The 19,647-nt window shown below is 48.3% G+C and overlaps 1 long non-coding RNA gene across 16 annotated transcripts in view; it reads left to right on the forward strand.

Annotated features, from left to right (window-relative positions):
* The window catches only part of LOC105725775 (uncharacterized), a 277,480-nt gene that overhangs the window by 165,493 nt on the left and 92,340 nt on the right, over positions 1-19,647 (forward strand). The window lies entirely within an intron of this gene.

Genomic DNA, 19,647 nt, shown 5'->3' on the forward strand with positions numbered 1-19,647 from the left:
ATACCTGATAGCTGTGTCACTAGCTAAGATGTAATATTGTAATAGCACATTGCTTCTTACGTGTCAGAATCACCTCTGGGCTGTGGTCCAGGACCTGTCTCATTAAGGATCACACCAGCCTTTGGAAGGAAATATTACCACCCCACTATTTTGCAGTTGAGACAACTGAGGCTCAGAGACGGGAAATACTGCCTTGAATCATATTGTGTGTAACATGTCAGAGCCAGTATATCATCTCCGGGGCCCCTGATGCCACATTGCAATTCTTAACCGCTAAGCCTGGTCAGTGGTTAACTTCCATCCTTAATCCTGGCTCTTTCCATTCACTCCCCTGAGCTCAAAGCCACAGGAAGAGGCTGCCTGGAGTCTTCCTGTTGAAAGTAGATGGCCAAGCTTGGTGCAGTGGCTCATGCCTATAATCCCAACTCTTTGGGAGGCCAAGGCAGGAGGATCACCTGAGGTCAGGAGTTTGAGACCAGCCTGGCCAACATGGCAAAAACCTGTCTCTACTAAAAATATGAAAAAAAAAAAAAAATCAGGCGGCTGTGGTGGCAGGTGTCTGTAATCCCAGATACTCGGGAGGCTGAGACAGGAGCATCTCTTGAACATGGGAGGCAGAGGCTGCAGTGTGCTGAGATAGCACCATTGCACTCCAGCCTGGGGGACAAGAGTGAAATTCTGTCTCAAAGAAAGTAGATGGCCATTTGTATGTTGTCTTAGAAGAAATGTCTGTTTCAGGTCCTTTGCCTATTTTATAATTGGGTTATTTTTCCCTTTTTGCTACTGAGTTGTATGAATTTCTTATTTATTTTGGATATTAACCTCTTATCTGGAGACCTATTATACAGCAGAGTGCCTATAGACAGGTACTAGCTAGGTACTACAGCAGAGTACCTATAGCTAACAATATTGTATTGTATACTTAAAATTTGCTCAGAGGGTAGATCATAAGTTAACTGCTCTTGATAATATAAATGACCAGGAGGAAATTTCAGGAGATGATGAATATACCTAAGGCCTTGATGGCGGTGATGGTTTCACCAGTGTATACTTATTCCCAAACGAATCTAGTTGTAAAATTAAATAGGTGCAAGTTTTTATGTGTCAGTCATGTCTCAATGAAGTGATTTTAAAAATAAATAAAACTTAAAAGTTTTTAAAGAAATGAAAAACACACATACAAATACATACATTAAATATGCCAAAAAAAAAAAAAAAAAAAAAAAGAATGGGCCTGCTCTGGCTTCCTGAGGTGGCTGTGGTCCCCAGGGGCCAGTGGCATTGTAAATGCCAAGATTCATAGGTCTGCGCCGTGTTCCTCCAGCTGGGATGTAGCTTGGGAATTGGTGTGCTCTGGAGTCACAAGACCTGGAACAGATCTCTGCCTTTGCACTTCTGGGCTGTGTGGCCTTGAGGAAGTCACCTCACCTCTCTGGGCCACAGTTTCCTTATGTCTGACAACAGTTTCTAGACTCCCCTTGTTATGAGATAGAGGCTACCACGCAGCAGCTTGTTTCTCCTTCACCCCATTTTGTGGGTGGAAAAGCTGAGGCCCAGAGAAGTCAGAAGGCTTAGCTGTGGTCCCCAAGGAAGAAGTGACAAAATTGGGACTGAATCGAGGCCTCCTGGGCACAAGCATCTTATTTCCACAAGACTCCCCAGCCCTGGACGTCTCGTAAGAAAGACGCGTGCATTTTGCCTGACACCCAGACTGCCATTGGTCAAACATTCCCTGACTCTCACCAGCCTCAGCTCCTCAGCTGGGCCCTGAGTCTGACAACCCACAATTCCTGCTCATATTAGCTGAGATGGGCCACCTGCCAAAAAAAGATTTATCTGGGGCTTGGAACAAGCGAGAGAAAGAGGCAGACACAGAGAGCTGCTCAGAGATGTCACAGGTCTAGTTTCCTCAATGGGGCCATTGAGGGGTTGGACCACCTGCTGGGCCTTGTTTCAGTTTGTCTGTTTTTAATCCTCCCCCTGAAAGCAAGCGGTGTCAGGTGAGAAGTGTGATTTTCTGTGCACTCCATCAAAGGTGCCTACTAAGCACTGAGATATCACAGAGGCTTAGGTTCATCCAATGGACATCTTCGGAAAGTCTACAATAAATGTATCCATTCATTTAATCATCCAACAAGCATTTATAATGACTGACCTCTGGGCAAAAGGCCAGGCCCTATGCTAAGCCATGGGGATTCAACGATAAATAAAACTTGGGCTCCCATCTTCAAGGTTCACTGTCTCTATGACAAACATGGTGCCATGGGTCAACTGGAGCTGTGCTAGTTGATTGGATATGTGTACAACAAACTATGTCAATGAAGGGGTGACGGGGAAGCATCCCAGCTGAAGGGTCATTTGACTTGGGCTCTGAGGGTTGAGTAGGAGTTCATTAGGCAAAGATGGGCATTGTAGGCAGTGGGAATAGCATGAATGATGGAGGAGAGAAATGATGTATCTAGAGGTGAAGTGTTATTTGACTAACACGTGGGATATCTTAAAGGGTAAATCTGTGTGTGTCTGAGTGGGCAGTAGGAGTCTTCGTGGGATGGAAAGCTAAAAAGGTAGAATGAGGCAAATTAACAAGATCCTTGAATGGCACACCCTAGACAGTAGATTTTTATGTAAGAAATCTCCTGGCCCAGGAGAATGCAGCAGAGATTTTTATGTAAGAAAAAGTGGGATCCATGTATTTTTAAAAGGATCCATGCAGCAGGGATTTTGCCCCCTTCAGGGTCTTATAGAGAACTGAGTGGATAAGATAGACTGTACCTCTTACCCTAGAAAGTACAACTAGCTGGGACTCTTGAGCTCTGAGACTCAGGTTAAGTCCTGCCTCTTCCAGGTAGTCTTCCCTCATCACGTCTTCTCTGGATGCTTGGCTGGTAAGAGCATTGGGGTGTCATCTGCACTTGGATTTAAATTCTAGACCCATGTTAAGCCAGCTCTGCTCTCTGAAGAAGGCATCTCATCCCTAGGACTCTCACTTTCCTCTTCTCAGAAAGGAACATGATAATGACTAGAATATTACCCTGGCAGGACTGTTCTGAAAATCAAATGAGATCATGGATGGGGAGTTGCCTGGTGCTGGGTCTCAGTCTCTGGCAAGTGGGGCCAGGAAATGAGTCTGCAGAGTCTTTCCCTGAACACTCAAATTGGATGCTCTGAAAGTTTCTGTCCCATTCCCCCTCCTTCCCAGAGATACTCACTCTGACACTAACAGTTAGTTTTATTTCTAGAATGGAGGATCAGGGACAAAACGAACTCTCTTAGTTCCAGGAGTGCCCATAAATTATGGGAAGACGAGAATATTTTAATACAAACCAAAGAATCTCAAGTACAAAGAACTGCTCTGAGAATGTGTTTTCTTCCCCCTTACTCCCCCTTCCAATTCCCTTGATATTTGGAGCTAAGAAGACTCCTCGGGGAATTTATAACAAGTAGAATATTTAAGGGTAGGGAGCCAGAGGTCTCTTTGACGTTCACGTTTCAGGGAAGTCACCTCAGAGTGTCTGGTACATACATGAGTGACATAAAAGGAAGGCTGTGCATAGAGAAGGGGAGAATATGCCAAGAATTGTCAATTATGCAAAAAAAAATTGCTTGTCCAAAAGAGTGATGTGTCTGGCTTTATTCCCCAGAAGGAATTCAGCATTCTGGGCAAGGTCTTTGCCAGACTGTGAGATTTTCTGGAAGTGCCTGTGGTGTGGCTCTTCTGCCTCGCCTGTGATGGCAGGTCACGTGGTCAGCTGGGGGGTCACTTTCCATGTGCTCCATCAGAGACAGCCTTAGGATTTGTGCTTTGACCTGTCTCAAAGAGATCCTGCTATTCTGATTCCTTTGGTTGGGTGACAGTTTCCACGAGGGACCTGAATTGGTGATGTACGATGCCCAGTGCCATGCGTGGGAGAAAAATCTATTCAATGGATGCATCAGTTATGTGTTGGCACAGTAAATGCTGCATAACAAACAGCAATGTAAGCTCAAGGGCATATAACAATAATTGTTTTTATCTTTGGCTCAGAGGTCAGCTGGGTGGTTTTACTGATTTGAGCCAGGCCCAACTGGGCCTGCTCATGCAAGCTGGTGGGTTGGGTAGAGCTGGCTGGTCTAGGATAGCCTCACTTGCATGTGCTGTGGTTGACTAGCTGTTGGCAGGGGTGATGGAGGTGACTAGACCCTGGTCTTGTGTCTGCCAGCAGGCTAGCCTGGGCTTCTTTGCATGGGAGCTTGCAGGGTTCTGCAAGAGAAAGTGAAAGCTTGCTAAGACCCAGCTGCAGAACTGGCCTGACGTCACTTCTGCAATATTCTATTGGCCAAGGCAAATCACATGGCCAGCCCAGATTCTAGCATTCTATTGGCCAAGGCAAATCACATGGCCAGCCCAGATTCTAGCATTCTGTTGGCCAAGGCAAATCACATGGCCAGCCCAGATTCTAGAGGTGATGAAGAGTCTCCATCCTTCGATGGGCAAAGCTTCAAAGTCACATTGCAATGGGCATGGGTATAGGTAAGGGCAGATCATCGGGACTTTTTTTTTCAATCTGTCTACTGCAATGGATAAACAGAAGTAGTTAGTTTGACTTACAAGTACTACTAGCACCTCTGTGTTGAGTTCTCTGCTGGCTGCTGGCGGAGGTGGTGAATATGAGACAGTCCCATTCTGAGGGCAAGAAACAGACATAGAGATGGATGATTGTGACCCAGTGTCAATGCTGTAATGGGGACAGCTTGGGCAGCAGTGGGAGCCCAGAGGCCCACATACTTCCTGGAGGTCAGGGAAGGCTTCCTGGAGGAGGTCACTCCTGATCTGAGTCTTCACATTTGAGTGGGAGCTCACAGGGTGAAGGAGGTGCCAAGAGGGATGAAGGGAGAAGGAGAAACCAGTCCAAGAAGCGGAAGTGGTGAATGTGCAAACATATGCACATGAGAGAGACCTGTCAGAGAGAGAGGCCAGGGCATATGGCAAGGGACAAGGCCTGGACTAGTTTAGGGCACAATGTCCCTTGTTGGCTTGAGCTATTCACCACACCCAGAGCAGGCTTTTGAAAGATGTTCTGATAAAGGGGCAAGGGAAATGATGAGCAGAGCATTATTAATAATAATGAAACCCCTCCAGTCACCTACGTTCCCCAAATACTAAGCATCAGCTGCCAGCCAGGTCTTGTGCTGTGAGCTGGAGTCTCAAAACAGGCATAATCCCTGCTCCCAAAAAACTTACCAGTCTCAGAGACATGCTTCAGCTGCTCAGCTTTCCAGGGACTGCAGGAAAATCTAGGAGCAGCTCTTGATGGCCGCTAACCCATAGTCCTACCACGCCCCGCCCTGCGGATTCCATCACTCTGCAGATCCCATCATCCTGCTTCCTTCCCTTCTCTGGGATTAGATATACCTGAAGTTGTTGTGGTTCTCTCTGCTTACTTTATCCCCTCCAGATGACTCCCTGAGGCACCTCCTGAGATGCTGGGTTCCATCAAAGTGGCCACCATGTAATTTTGTCCTTCACCTTCATTTCTTTAGTACCCGACTCAGCATCTGGGCATAACGGGTGCCCAATCTGTCTTGGCAGAGTCATGGACAGGCCAGCTCCCTGCAAGACGCTGAGCAAGCCATGTGCTCTTTCTGAGCCTCAGTTTGCATATCTGTAATTCAGGGACGTTGTACAGCAGCCAATTCTGCCTCTAGTTTCTGAGCTCCTGCTTGCAGCTGGATCCTGGCTTAATATATAGTTGAGATTCTGACCTGTGGATTTTCTTGCCTGTGGGCAATGTCAGAATTCTCCACCTTCTAGGGCACGAGGATGGATTCTGGAGAAATGGACATAAAGCAGGTGGCAAGAACTTACAAAGGGGAGACGTTTCCACCTGACTTCACATTTCCCATCAGCGGGACTTTTCAAAACCTTCTCCATCCCGAGGGGCATGCCCACATTTACCTGTGCTCATGGAGGAAGGTGGTGTACAAACCCACACCTGGAGTTATTTTCCAGTGTGACTGACCCTCCACACCTGTCTAAGTGAGAATTGCATGGAAGCAGTCACCTTGCAGGCAAGATCCATTCTTATCTTTGCCTGGGTGCTTTTTTTTTTTTATTAAGACAAATTCTCACTCTTGTTGCCCAGGCTAGAGTGCAGTGGCACAATCTTGGCTCACTGCAACCTCTGCCTCCTGGGTTCAAGCAATTCTCCTGCCTCAGACTCCTGAGTAGCTGGGATTACAGGCACCTGCCACCATGCCTGGCTAATTTTTGTATTTTTAGTACAAAATTCACCACGTTAGCTAGGCTGGTCTCGAACTCCTGATCTCAGGCGATCCGCCTGCCTCGGCCTCCCAAAATGCTGGGATTACAGGCGTTAGCCACTGTGCCCAGCCACCTGGGTGCTTTTTAAAAGGATGCCAGACACCCACTTCCATTTTTCCCCCTGGAGCTCTGTTTCTGAGTCTCTTTTATTTGAACCCAGGGAGACTAGCTGAATGTAAAGCCATCAAAATCAAAGTGTCCCAAGATTGGCCCAAATTGGTCAGAAAATGAGTATTTCCAGGCTGCCAGGAAGGTCTGTTTGTCCCCAAATCCTGAAACCTCACCCCTTCCTTCCCCAGGAAAAGGAAGGAGCAGCTGGCTCAAATTGCTCCCCCAGATTCCTAGCCCGGCAGTGGTTAAAATGTGATCCCTTTTATTCGAGTAATAGAGACGAAGTTCCCGGGCCTTCGAGAAGCATCAATCCAGAGATTTATTAACCAATTTAAAATACTATTGTCTTTCACTTCAGAGCAAGATTGAGGGGTGTTGTTGCAGGAATGTAAAGTCAGAGTGACTGAGCCTCAGAGCCAGGAGGGGTCTGTACCTGGGACTCAATAGATATTCATGAACATTCCCGTATTTAGTGAAGGAAATAACTTAATACCGACAGTGCGATGGAATAATAGCTATTTCCTGGCTGACTTGCAGGCCTCAGAAAATGAGATTGCAGCGGCTTCATTTTTCTTGTCTTTTCCTGTGCTCCCTGCCAGAGAAGGAGCCGCCGCTGGGATTCTCTCTGCATTTGCAATGAGCTGGGGCCTGCAGCCCCCACCCAGGCCTGGCGACTCCCTTATCACCCCTTCTATTTGCTGTGACCTTGGCCTTGGCTTCATGGAGAGGTCATCCTGTGTCCTGTTTCGCTGTACAGATGACTGGGAAAGTAGATCAACCTTTATTCAGGTGGAGGGGCAGGCAGACTGATTTATTTGAGGATGGTTTTGACATTCATTCACTCATTCATTCATTCATTCAATATTCACTAGGGGTCTACCTATCATACTTTGAATGCTGAGGACACAAACATGAACACTTTCCAGTCCTCTTTTGCAGCTTGGTCCATTGAAGGAGCCCACAGTACAGCATTTCAGGGATCCTTAGAGCTGTCCACACAAGGCTTAGAAAGCGTCAGAAAAAAGTGAGATCTTAGAAAGATAGAAGATCAGGAATGACATTGCAGGGACATGCCTCTTCGAAGTTGTCAGGGTCTGATTCATCAAGAGGCCACCTGCCAAGCATTTTACCAGCTTCGTCTCGTTTGGGTCTCATAGCAACTTCATGATGTGCGTGCCATTGCTCTGCCCGTTTTATAGGCGATGAAACGAGGCTCAGCCGGATGCACTGGCTTCGCCAAAGTCAAGCAGTCACAAGGCGGCCAGGTCAGGATTTGGGCCTGTGCTTGTTGGATTCTGATTCCGGGCTCCGTAGGGCCTCTGTGTCCTGCTGGTCTTTGCCCAGGTAGCAGGTGTGGGGAGGGTATTTCTGCAGTGAGCACAGCCTGGGTAAAGGCACAGAGATGCAGAATGGTCGACGTGATGCTTTGGGCGGCTGTAAGCAGTTTGCTTATGGGTTGATGGCAAGATGGGAGTGGGTGCTAGGGCAGGGGTGAGTGGAAACCAGGGTAGAGAGCGGTGCAGACTCCTGAGGAGTCTGGACCTGAACCGGGACAAAAGGAGAGCATATGAATGATTTCAGCCTGGAGACAGGGAAGGCTTTACACACGACGTCATGTGTTTGGCCCTCCAGACTGATCTCTATCCTCCACCATCCTGCCCTGAGCCCAGGAAACTGACCTGTGTGGACCAAGTCAGCAGGTTCCTTCTGGCTCTGGCTGGGTTGTGCCATTGAAGATCCCCAGCAGGAGATCAGAGGTGAGGGAGAGGAAGGGCATGAGTTCATCCCCTGGTTTCCTGGGCTGGCTGTGGCCTTTGACCGAAGGCCGCCAAAGTGCTCTCACCCCACTCTCCCTCCTTCTAGGTTATGGTAACCTCCCTCTCCCCTCATTCAGGCAGAAGCTGGGGAATAGCTTAGCTGCTTCCAGCCAAGGTTACCTATGTTCCACCCACACCTTTGGAATGAGTCCCTTTGTAAATAAACGCTCCTCAATTGATCTTAACTTGAGAGAGCCACCCATTTCTTTCCAACCCACGCAGCTCCTTTGGGCCATCTTACATGCAAGTCAGAAATCCCGAGATCAAGGTGTCCAAGGGCCAACCACACTCCTTCTGGAGGTTCCAGGGAAGAATGCGATTTCTTGCCTCCTCCAGCTTCTAGACTTACTCCTTCGTTCACGACTTCTTCCTTCATCTTTAAAGCCAACGGGGGAGCATATTCCTGTGTCTCCCTCGCTCTCTCTGGCCAGATCTTTTCTCTTTTACTTGCAACCCTGACCACCCTGCCCCCTGACTTCCTTTTATAAGAACCTCATGATCAGAATGGTCTTTCCCGGCTAACCCAGGATAATATCCTATCTCACAATCCCCGACGCAATCGCATCCCAAAGTCCCTTTTGCCATGTAAGATAACATACCCGCTGGTTTTGGGAAGATTAGGATGTGGACGTACTGGGGGCCATGATTCAGCCTGCTACAGCCAGGAAAGTTTGCATTCAGAAATCAAGCCAGGACAATATCACAGTCCATCTGCACTTCCACCGAGGCATGGGGATTAGCATATATGGCTGTGAGGGCATGCCCCAGTTCCAGATTTCCTGAGTGACCTTGTGCGAGTCACTAAGCCTCTCTGTGCTGCAGAATTCCCGTCTATCAAATGAGTGACTTGTCCTGTGTATGCTCTGAATCTGAACTGAAGTTTTCAAGTTTTCAATGAGTGTATATGTTCTCGAGGGATCAGTGTTCACAACCATATATTTGGGTAGGAAAAGAAAACCCGCCTACGACACCTCAAACTACACCTCTGGCTTGGGAAGGAGGAGATGTGTCTGTTAGGGATCAGGGGAACCACCAGAGCAAGGTTTCTGTTTTTGTTTTGTTTCTTTCTATTGGGCTAGGGGGCCAAGGTCTGCTCTGTCACCCAGGCTGGAGTGTTGTGGTGTGATCATAGCTCACTGCAGCCTCTCACTGCAGGGCAAGCTCAAAGTATCCTCCTGCCTCAGCCTCCTAAATTGCTGGGACTACAGGCATGCATCACCATGCCTGGCTAATTTTTAAATTGTTTTTGTAGAGACAGGGTCTCACTGTGCTGCCTAGGCTGCTCTCAAATTCTTGTCCTCAAATAACCCTCCTATCTTGACCTCCCAAAGTGCTGGAATTATAGCTGTAAGCCACCAGTGCACCTGGCAGAAACTTGCATTTTGGAATGAGCCCTCTGGGTGCTGGCGGAGAATTTATTCTAAGGGAGCAAAAGTGGAGGCAGGAAGACAATGGAGGAGGCTGCTGAGGTTGTTGAGGCAAAAGATAAGGTGCCTGGCCCTAGAATAGGCACAGCCCGGGTGGCAAGAGGTGGGAAGATACAGGCGATGCTGGGAGGTAGGTCTACCTGAGAAGACATGGTGACGGACCAGGCATGGAGCTGGAATGCTTTCTGGCCTGGGGGGGGCTAGCTGGAGTTTGGCCCCATCTGCTGAGCTGGGGCCTGTGGAGAGAAGCAGGTCTGGGTAGAAGGAAGATGCTGAGTTTATACGGCATGCTGAAGTCAAGGAGCTGGGGGTCATTTCATGGGGGCTGTCGAGAGACACACACAGATATAGGTTGAGTAATGTAGGTGTTAACAGCTCATGATGGTAGAAGGAAAAACCCAGCAGCCAAGGTGATTTTTTTTTTGTTTTTTTTGAGACAGAGTCTCACTCTGTCCCAGGCTGGAGTGCAATGGTGCAATCTCGGCTCACTGCAACCTCCACCCCCTGGGTTGAAGCTATTCTCCTGTCTCAGTCTCTTGAGTAGCTGGTACTACAGGTGCGCATGACCACGCCTGGCTAATTTTTGTAGTTTTAGTAGAGACAGGGTTTCGCCATCTTGGCCAGGCTGGTCTCGAACTCCTGACCTCGTGATCCACTCACCTCAGCCTCCCAAAGTGCTGGGATTACAGGTGTGAGCCACCGTGCCCGACCTGAGTGATGTTTTACAAAGCAAATCAGATCAGGCCACTTGTGTGTTCAGCGGCTTTCCGTCTTACTCAGCATGAAGTCTGGTGGTTTTACCAGGGCTACACTGTAAGGTTCTGCGCACTCCACCTGCCATCTCCTCTTCACTCACTCTACTCCAGGCGAGTGGTCTCCTCGCTATACTATAAACTCAACCACACACATCCAGTCAGATCTTTTTCTCTTTGTCCTGTCTTCCTTCTCTTGCACAGAAGTGTTTTGTCCCCATCGGCTTACTTCCCTTGGTCTGCAGATGTAGGGATGATGCATCCATAGATGCTTCCAGCAAGGGTTTTCCAGCCCTGAACGCCCCCTACCTCCACCAGTTGGAGCCAGCTGTCCTTCCTGGTCAAGGGCAGAGGGTCTGTCTCCTCTTGAGTTACTGGGGCCCATCCACTCAGTTCCCAAGCTGGATTCCTCAGCAGCTTTCAGGACAGAAGGGGTCATGCCCCACCCGGGGACTTCTAAGAGAGAGGGAGACCCCGTTCTATGGAGGGACAGATGTCACACAGGGAGACCATACTGTTTTGTAGTGTTACGGGTTATGAAGAAAAACAAATTAAGGAGTTGGCTAGAAAGGGACAGGCATTCTCTGCAGCCAGATCAGGCAGGACATTTCTGAGGAGGTAAGGTTTCATCAGGGACAAGTGACTGGGTAACGAGGCATGTGGCCAGAATATTCCAGGCAGAAGAAAGCAGTGCAAAGACCCTGTGGCAGCAGGGTCATGGGGAGTCTAAGATCTGGGGAGAGTGCACAGTGGTAGGAGAGGAAGGTCAGCAGAAGGAGCGGCTGGCAGATCCCAGACCATGCATGCCTTTGAGGCCACGATCAGGAATTGCTTTGGATCCTGGGAATAAAACATCGAAGAGTCTTAAGCAGGGAATGACACAATCGGGTTTGGTTTTGACAAGATCCCCCCTGGTTGGAAAAGGGACTGGGGAAGAGAAAGTATAGATCTCAGTTTAGAGACAACAGCTACCCAAGAGTAGCCTGGATGGGGCAGGTGACGGGATGGAAGGCTGGAGAGTGGGCAGTGGGTCGCAGATGAGAAGGAGAAAGAAGACAGATTTCTAGCTTGTTTCCAGCTGCTCCCATGGAATCGAGGGAAGTTGTTATAGGATGGAATCCCAGACAGTCCTGCTTTCCCAACCAGCTTGTAGCATCTAGAAAACTTGGGCTGTTAGAGATGGCCTAAGAAAGATACTGTTTCTAAATGTAAGAAGATGCAGAGAAATTCCTGGTTGACAGATTGCCGGCACGTCCTAGGGGAAATTCCTAGCACTCAGGTGAGGATGTAGGCTGCTTTTAGGGACAGCAAAAAATAGCACACTATGGTGGAAAATATCTGTTTTTACTCTTAGATGTCTGTTTGGAATGTTGCAGCATCTGTAGGGTAGTGGGGAGCATTATCATCCCTATTTTTAAGATAAGGAGAATCGGAGAAGTTGGTGATTTTACCAGGTCCACACGGATCACTGTCAGTGTTGAGGTGAGGACCTGGGTCCCCTGTAGTCTGGATGATTGCATCATGTTTTCTACTGTGTCTGGTTCCAAGGGATTCTGGGTCAGGGTTACCCCATCTGTAAAATGGGGATAATTCCCACACCTGCCTCCAGGGGGTGCTGTGTGGTTTAAGTGCAACAGGCACCTGGACAAGGCTTTGCCTCTCTGCACTCCAGGTGCAGTTCTTGGAGTATCGTTGGCTCCATCACAATGGCCTTCCCGCTGATCCTACTCTAGTCCTTTGAATGAGCCGTTCCCTCCTCCCCTCCCAGGGCTGCCTCCTTGTTCTTTTGGTCTCTGTTTAGATGGCACTGCCTTAGAGAAGCTTTCCCTGGCGACACCATTTAAGACAACCCTCTTGATTCCGGTTCAAGTCAGTTCCCTGTTCATTCCCATCATTGTACTCATCATAACAAAGGCCTGTGTGTCTATTCGAGTGCTTGTTAATAATCTGTCACAGGCTCCACTGGGGCGGAGTCCCTGTCCCTGGTGATAATTGGGGCTAACTGTATGCAGTGCTCTTCATAGAAGGGGACCCTTCTAAACACTTCACCTGGATGAGTCCTCCCATCTCTGATGACAATCCTATCATGCCCAGTTTACAGATGGCACATAGAGAGACAGCAAGTATCTTTCCCAAGTTCACACAGTCGGCAAGTGCTCACATTGATATTTGCACCCAGCCCATGCCTGGCTCGGAGTAGAAACTCAATAAATATTTGTTGCAAGAATGAAGGATTGGGTTTTGTTGGAAAAAGGCTTGATTGTGAACTGTCAAGCCTCATGGGACATTGACTATCATCGCTGCGAAGTAAGCTGTGTAAGTGATCCCTCTGGCTTCCAGGCTGCGGCCACGCCTTGCCTCCAACTTTCAAACAGAAGGGAGCATGCATCAATTGCAGGGACAAATTAGGACTTTTGTGTTCCTTATGTACTTTTGCATTCATGGGCCCTTCCCACCAGTAAAAACAAATTTAAAATACATTTCAGGACTATGCTGGTATAAAGAGGAATACAGTGCAGGTGGTATTAGGTCGGTGCAGAAGTAATTGCGGTTTTTGCCATTAAAAATAATGGCATGAGCCACTACACTCAGCTTCGCTTCTTTTATTATTTTGTTTATTTTTATCTATTTTTTGAGATGGAGTCTCACTGCTGTGTTGCCAGGCTGGAGTGCAGTGGTATGATCTTGGCTCACTGCAACCTCCGCCTCCTGGGTTCAAGTGATTCTCCTGCCTCAGCCTCCCAAGTAGCTGGGATTACAATGGATGCTTTGAGTGCACCACCACACACACATAATCTTTGTATTTTTAGTAGAGATGAGGTTTCACCATGTTGGCCAGGATGGTCATGATTTCTTGACCTCGTCATCCATCCACCTCAGCCTCCTGAAGTGCTGGGATTACAGGCATGAGCCACTGCACCTGGCCACTTCTTTTAAAATGAAAAGCAATAATTGACTACAATATTAGGGACGGCAAAAGTAGCACTCTGGTGGTTCACTGCCAGTGAGCCGTGTGGACTTGCTAAAGCCACCAGCTTTTCGGAGTCTCCTTATCTTGAAAACGGGTGGTAATGCTACTCCCTACCCCACAGATGCTGCAATGTTCCAAGTGGATCTCTAAGAGTAAAAACATATATTTTTCACTGTAGTGTGTTATTTTTCTGTCCCTAATATTAAAGACAATTTTTGCTTTTAATTTTAAAAGAAATGGGGCTGGGTTTAGTGGCTCATACCTGTAACTCCAGTACTTTGGGAGGCCAAGGTGGAAGGATTGCTTGAGGCCAGCAGTTCGAGACCAGCCTGGACAATTTGAGTGAGACTTCCTCTCTGCAAAAATAAAATAATAATAATAATGATAGTAATTAAAAGAAGTGAAAGCATTTTTGTGGGCCCCTAAGTGTAATGCAGTCCCTAGATACTCTGCCTACTATGCCGAATGGAGAAGTTGGCCTCGATTGCGTTCTCAGCCCCATCCTGGGTTCAAAGCATCCATAGTTTCCTTTAAACCACAGCAAACAGTCATAGAGGAATGATTATGCCCATTACAGAGACGGGAAAACTGAGGTTCAGAGAGGTTGGCCAGCTCACTTAAGAGATCAGAGTGAGTCTGTGGCACAACTCCTGTCTGTCTGACGCTTTGCCATACCATCAGAAAAAGTTCCGACCAGGGTAGTCTTTAGCCATGCTGAGGATGAGTTCCACATGGTAGTGAATTTGTCATGGCACCAAGATAAATACTGAATTGAAGCAGGGAGACCAGAGAGATTTGGGCTACTCGATGACCTCGTGCCTGAATTAATGGCCCTAGAGTGGTGGCCAGGGATGGGGATAGATAAAGAGCCACCTCCCGGCCTTTGATTTGAACTTCTAGGCAAAGCTGGTGGCCCCTGGCTCTGTGGGATGGAGATTAGGGCTATTTATGGCCTGAGAATTATTAGTCTCAGCTCAGCATACAGGTAGCAGGTGATAAGGCGTCTGCTCAGTAATGAGCTCTGTGGGAAGTTAATAAACACCATTCCGTTCAGAGAAGCAATTGCAGATTCAAGCAGGAAGTAAGAGGAATAGCCCAGGGACCCTGGGGGTGGCAGCTTCCCTCCCTGAGCTGAGAAGCAGCTGCCCTGAGGAGTTTCTTCCACACACATGCAATGTCAGGGGAGCTGTGATGTTGGGCAGTCCCAGGTTCTTACGATGGCTCAGCTCCTCCCTGATGCATGACCCTGGGCGAGTCCTTTTTCCTATGCCCACTTTGGCTGCCTTCTGCATTAAACAGAGATAATGAGAATTAAAATAATAGTAACAGCCCCAACTTTATTGCCATGCTACCAATGCCTAAGCCTGCCATCCTGTCTAAGGCCAATGCATGGGAATGCCATACATGGTTCTCAAATCCAGTGTTTCTTGCTGGTGTAACTGAAGAACTGAAGGCTTACGGGGTCAGTCTACAGACTGTTACTGAGTTCCTACAGAATTCCCGGTGCTGGGCTTGGTGCCAGACCAGTCAGGTCCTGTTGGGCCTTGCACTCAAATGACAGATGTACAAAGCTTACACTGTGTGTCAGATGGCAACGGTGAAGGAGCATCAGGGGTTTGGGAAGGAGTGGTGGATGGCTTTTTTTTTTAATTGGAGGGAAGTCAAGTAAGGACGCTTGAATAAGGTAACACATGTGAGCAGAGTCCTAAAGGCAATGAGGGGACAAGTCATCGGACTAGCAGGGGAAAAAGCTCTCCAGGTCAGGGGAACAGCAAGAGCAAAGGCCATGAGGATGGTGTTTGGGGAACAAGCTGTCCAAAGTGGCTGGAATGGAGGTTAGCAAGGGAACGAGGGTAATGATAGGAGGGGCAGGTTCTCTGGGGCTTTTGTTAGGATTTCTCTTGGATGAAAGCCTTATTACTGCAGTGACTGAGAGTGCTGTCATTAGCCTATGACCCTCAGCTGTCTGCTTGTTCAGAGGTGGCTTAGCTGCAGGTGGCTGGCTGCCCACATCTGATGCCTGGCCACAGTAGGGATATAAGGGTCTGGCCATTTCTGCCTGATGCTGTCCAACTCTGATGGACCATTTGAGCTCCAGGGCTCCTGGCGGGACTGATGGAGGCTGTTCATGGACCCGTATCCCTCCCTGACTTCTCCCTCTGCCCAGCCCTCACAACTTCCCTTCCTTTCCACTGGTATTGATCCCAAGGGTACATGCTTAGCTCCATCTCAGGACTCAGTTTCTCCATTTAGTGTAATTGAATTAGGCACAGTTACACAGCCCTGTAGTTCCAGCTACTAAGGAGGATTGCTTGAGCCCAGGGGTTCAAGGCTGGAATGAGTGATTGCACCACTGCACTCCAGGCTGGGCAATATAGCAAGACCCTCTCTCTCTCTCTCTTTAAAAAAAAAAAGGTATTAATTGAATTGATGACTCCAGGGGTTCTTTCTGCCCAGATTATGTAATACAAGGCCATTCTGGATGGGGTCAGGGAAGGGTTCCCTGTGCCCTTTTATTTCTAAAATTCAACCTGCAAAAGCTTGGTAGGAAATTTTAGGGACTTGGGCTTTTAGTAAGATGGGGACACATTGAAGGCTTGTGGCCAGAGGGGAATGTGATCTGATGTGCCTTTTCAAAGGCCACCCTGGCTGCTACATGGAGAAGGAGGATTCACTTGGACTCTGGAGGGCCAGGGGGAGGTTGTGATCATGGTTTCAGAAGTAGAGGACAAGTGTCTTTGTGTCCTTGGACAAGCCGCTTCCGTGTGTCTGGGACTCAGTTTCTCCATTTAGCAAATGAAACGGATGGCCTCAACATGCTGAACTGTTTGATAAAGGCCATTCTAGCGGTCAAAGGGCCCTCTGGATTTCACAGCTGGAAATGCAATTACTGTGATTGCCATCACCACTATTACTGCCGAGAATATGTCTCGATGGAAGACAGCAGTTCTGGAAAACAGGGGAGCAAAAGCTTCCCAAGAAGGTCATGGATTTCCACGGCTTCTCTAGTTTAGCAGGATTCACTATTTATCTGTACCTCCTGTGTGCCAGGCCCAGTGCTAGGCACCAGGGATGCGGCTGTGAACTGACTTTGTCCTGTCCTCACGGAGTTTATCATTTGGTGGGGAAGATAGACAAGTCGATGGGAAATCACAGCACAGTAAAAAGTGTTCTGATAGTGAGTACAGGAGCCCATGGATGTACAAAGGAAACACCTAAACAAATTTTAGGAGCGGAGTGAGGGAAGAGAGGGCAATGCTCTGGAAGAAATGGAAAGATGGGGCTGGGCATGGTGGCACGACCCACCCATAATCCCAGCACTTTGGGAGGCTGAAGCAGGAGGATGGCTTGAGCCCAGGAGATTGAGGCTACGGTGAGCTGTGGTTATACCGCTGCATCCAGCCTGGGCAACAGAGCAAGAGCCTGTCCAAAAAAAAAAAGGAAGAAAGAAAGAGGCCAGGCACTGCCTGTAATCCCAGCACTTTGGGAGGCCGAGGCAGGCAGGTCATGAGGTCAGGAGTTTGAGATCAGCCTGACCAAGATGGTGAAAACCCGTCTCTTCTAAAAATAAAAAACATTAGCTGGGCATGGTGGTGCGTGCCTGTAGTCCCAGCTACTCAGCAGGCTGAGGCAGGAGAATTGCTTGAACCCAGGAGGCGGAGGTTGCAGTGAGCTGAGATTGTGCCACTGTACTCCAGTCTCGGTGACAGAGTGAGACTCCATCAAAAGAAAGGAAGGAAGGAGGGAGGGAGGGAGAGAGGAAGGAAGGAGGGAGGGAGGGAGAGAGGAAGGAAAGAAGGAAGGAGAGAGGGAGGAAGGAAGGAAGGAAGACACACAACAGTAAGTACAAATTAGCAAGAGAGAATGGGTGGAAGGAAAAGGAGTCCCAGGCAGAGGAAACAGCCTGTGCAAAGGCCTGGAGGTGAGAGGGATCAGGATTGTCCTACAAGTTCAAGTGTTTGAAAGTGGTGGGGCACAGAGTGTGAGAGATGGAGTCAGAGGTGGAGGCTGCAGGGGATGGCAAGGGTTGCATCAGGAAAGACTTAAGAGTTGACTTTATTGTCTTAGTCGAGGGTTCCCTCATTCAATGCCATGGCTGCTCATGTAATCCATGTGTGGTGCCGGTTCTGGTTCTCGTGGCTAAAAGACACCCAGAGGGCCCTCTGATCCCAAGAGTGGTCTTTATCACACAATGCAAATGTGTTGAGGCCACTCATTCCATTTTCTAAATGGGGAAACTGAGGCCCAGGCAAGGAGAAGTGTCTTGCCCAAGGACACACTGCAAAGCTGGGCCATAGCGTTGGACTTGGACTCTTTCCTGCCTCAGGCGTCAAGGCTTTGTCCCTATAGCTGTGCCTTGTCGTTTGAGCAAGCAGCTAAAACTCAGGAAGAGCCCCCAGCATGAGACTGGCACGTATTCGGTGCTCAGTCAATATCCGTTCTCTTCTTTCTTTGCACGAGCCCTAGCTCTGCCGCCACTCCCTGGCCATGCAGACTTTGGGCAAGTTGTACCTCCTGGACCTCCTCTTCTTTACAGGAAGGGCAGGACAAGAAGCCTCCGGGGACTTCTGAGAATGGAAAGGGGAAGATTCTTATTCAGGTGCTACGATAGTCACACGATTGCTTTTCTGTTAAGATTTCTCCTTTCCAGAGCAGCCTGAGACGTTTTGCTTTGCCCAATGCCCTGCAGTGCAAATTGCAAACAAGAGCAGGGGGCCGAAAGGGAGGATGCACAAAAAGCCGAAGTGGCCCCACAGTGTGTGTTTGCATTTGGGTTTTGTCCCTACAGAAGAGTGGTTTCCAAGCCGGCAGCTGCCCGTCTCCTTTGAAGAGCCGTGGAAGCAGCCGCCATCCATCACTCACTTGGCATGACTGTTAAGTACCAGCGCTCAGGGCTGAGGGCTGCAGGAAGCGGCTCCGAGTGGGGTCAGCTCAGGGCCAGGGAATTAGAAGAAGGCAATCAAAGTGGAGGGATTGAGCAAAGCAGTTAACACGCAGGCTGTGAGTGAGGCTGCACTCGGTCTGATCCCCAGGTAGTGGGTGCATGCAGCTTGGCTGCTTTGTGAATGTTCTGGGAGTTTGGTAGTAGATTCCTCTTCTTCCCTTATGGAAATGGTCCTCCCCTATACTCTATACCCCTTCCCAGCCTCAGGGGTAGGCATGCAACCCTGGCCTGGACAACCAGTACATAGCAATCCTTCTGTCTACACAGAGCGGGTAGGATGGTTATAAGGTCTCTAGTTGGTCCAGTAAGACTTGGGATTCTGCTGTGGTTGCTGAGTTGGTTTGGGGCACACCTAGAGTTAGTTGCTTATGGCTGTCTTACCTCCACGAGGGGAAAGTCTTCCTGAAAATAAATCTATCACAAAAGAAAGATACCAAGAGATGGAGAAAGACAGATTCCTGAGTGCCTAGATCCAGCCATACCTGATGCTGTTCCCTTATACTTTTTTTCTTTTTGCTCTTCTGCAGATGATGACTAAACCCTTAAACATTTTCTGCTATGTTAGTCTATCAGCTCCTTTTATTGGCTTAAGATGGTTTTTTTGAATTGAACTTATGTCAAGAGTTGCCAAGAGTCTTACTATTACACTCATTAAGCATGTGATTTCTCCTCTCTGGACCTTTCTTATCTGTAAAATGGAAATGATAATAACATAGACTTATTATGTAGCTTAAATAAAATAATACACATAAAGCACTCATCAGTGTTTGGCCAGAATACATGCTCAATTCAGATGCGATTAATCCACACTCATCCTTTAAGATTCAAAAGGTTCTTTCTCCTTCGCTTGCTCTCCTATAAAGCATTCCCGTGAAGTTTAAATGAGGTATCATGAGTGTAAAATGCCTGCCATGTAGTCTGGCACATTTATAATGTAGCTGTTAAATGGTTTTCTGATTAGAACGTTATAAAAGCCCAGGTAAGGGAGGACTGCAGGGCCAAGAATGGAAGGCAGGGAGAGGTGATTTGAGTAGGATGCCTGTCCACTCTGCGGAGTGGTGGTCAGTCTGTCTCAGCTGGCAGCTCAGCACTTAGCACAGTGCGGGAGCCACTGGAATGAGTGAATGTGTGCCCGATGAGAGAATCAATGAATAGTTCAACCACAACCAGGACTTGGACTGGATCTCATGGGGAGCTGTGCAAGTTCCCAAAGAGGAGGCTAACAAAAACAGCATCCTTTACAAAGGACCCCTCTGCAGCCTACAGGGGCTGGAGAGGAGGTGGGGAACTGGAGCTGAGTGTGCAGGAGTTGCCTGGGTTTGG

This window comes from Aotus nancymaae, unplaced genomic scaffold, assembly GCF_030222135.1.
Source record: "Aotus nancymaae isolate 86718 unplaced genomic scaffold, 86718_ANA_hifiasm-v0.15.2.pri h1tg000076l, whole genome shotgun sequence".
NCBI lineage: Eukaryota > Metazoa > Chordata > Mammalia > Primates > Aotidae > Aotus > Aotus nancymaae.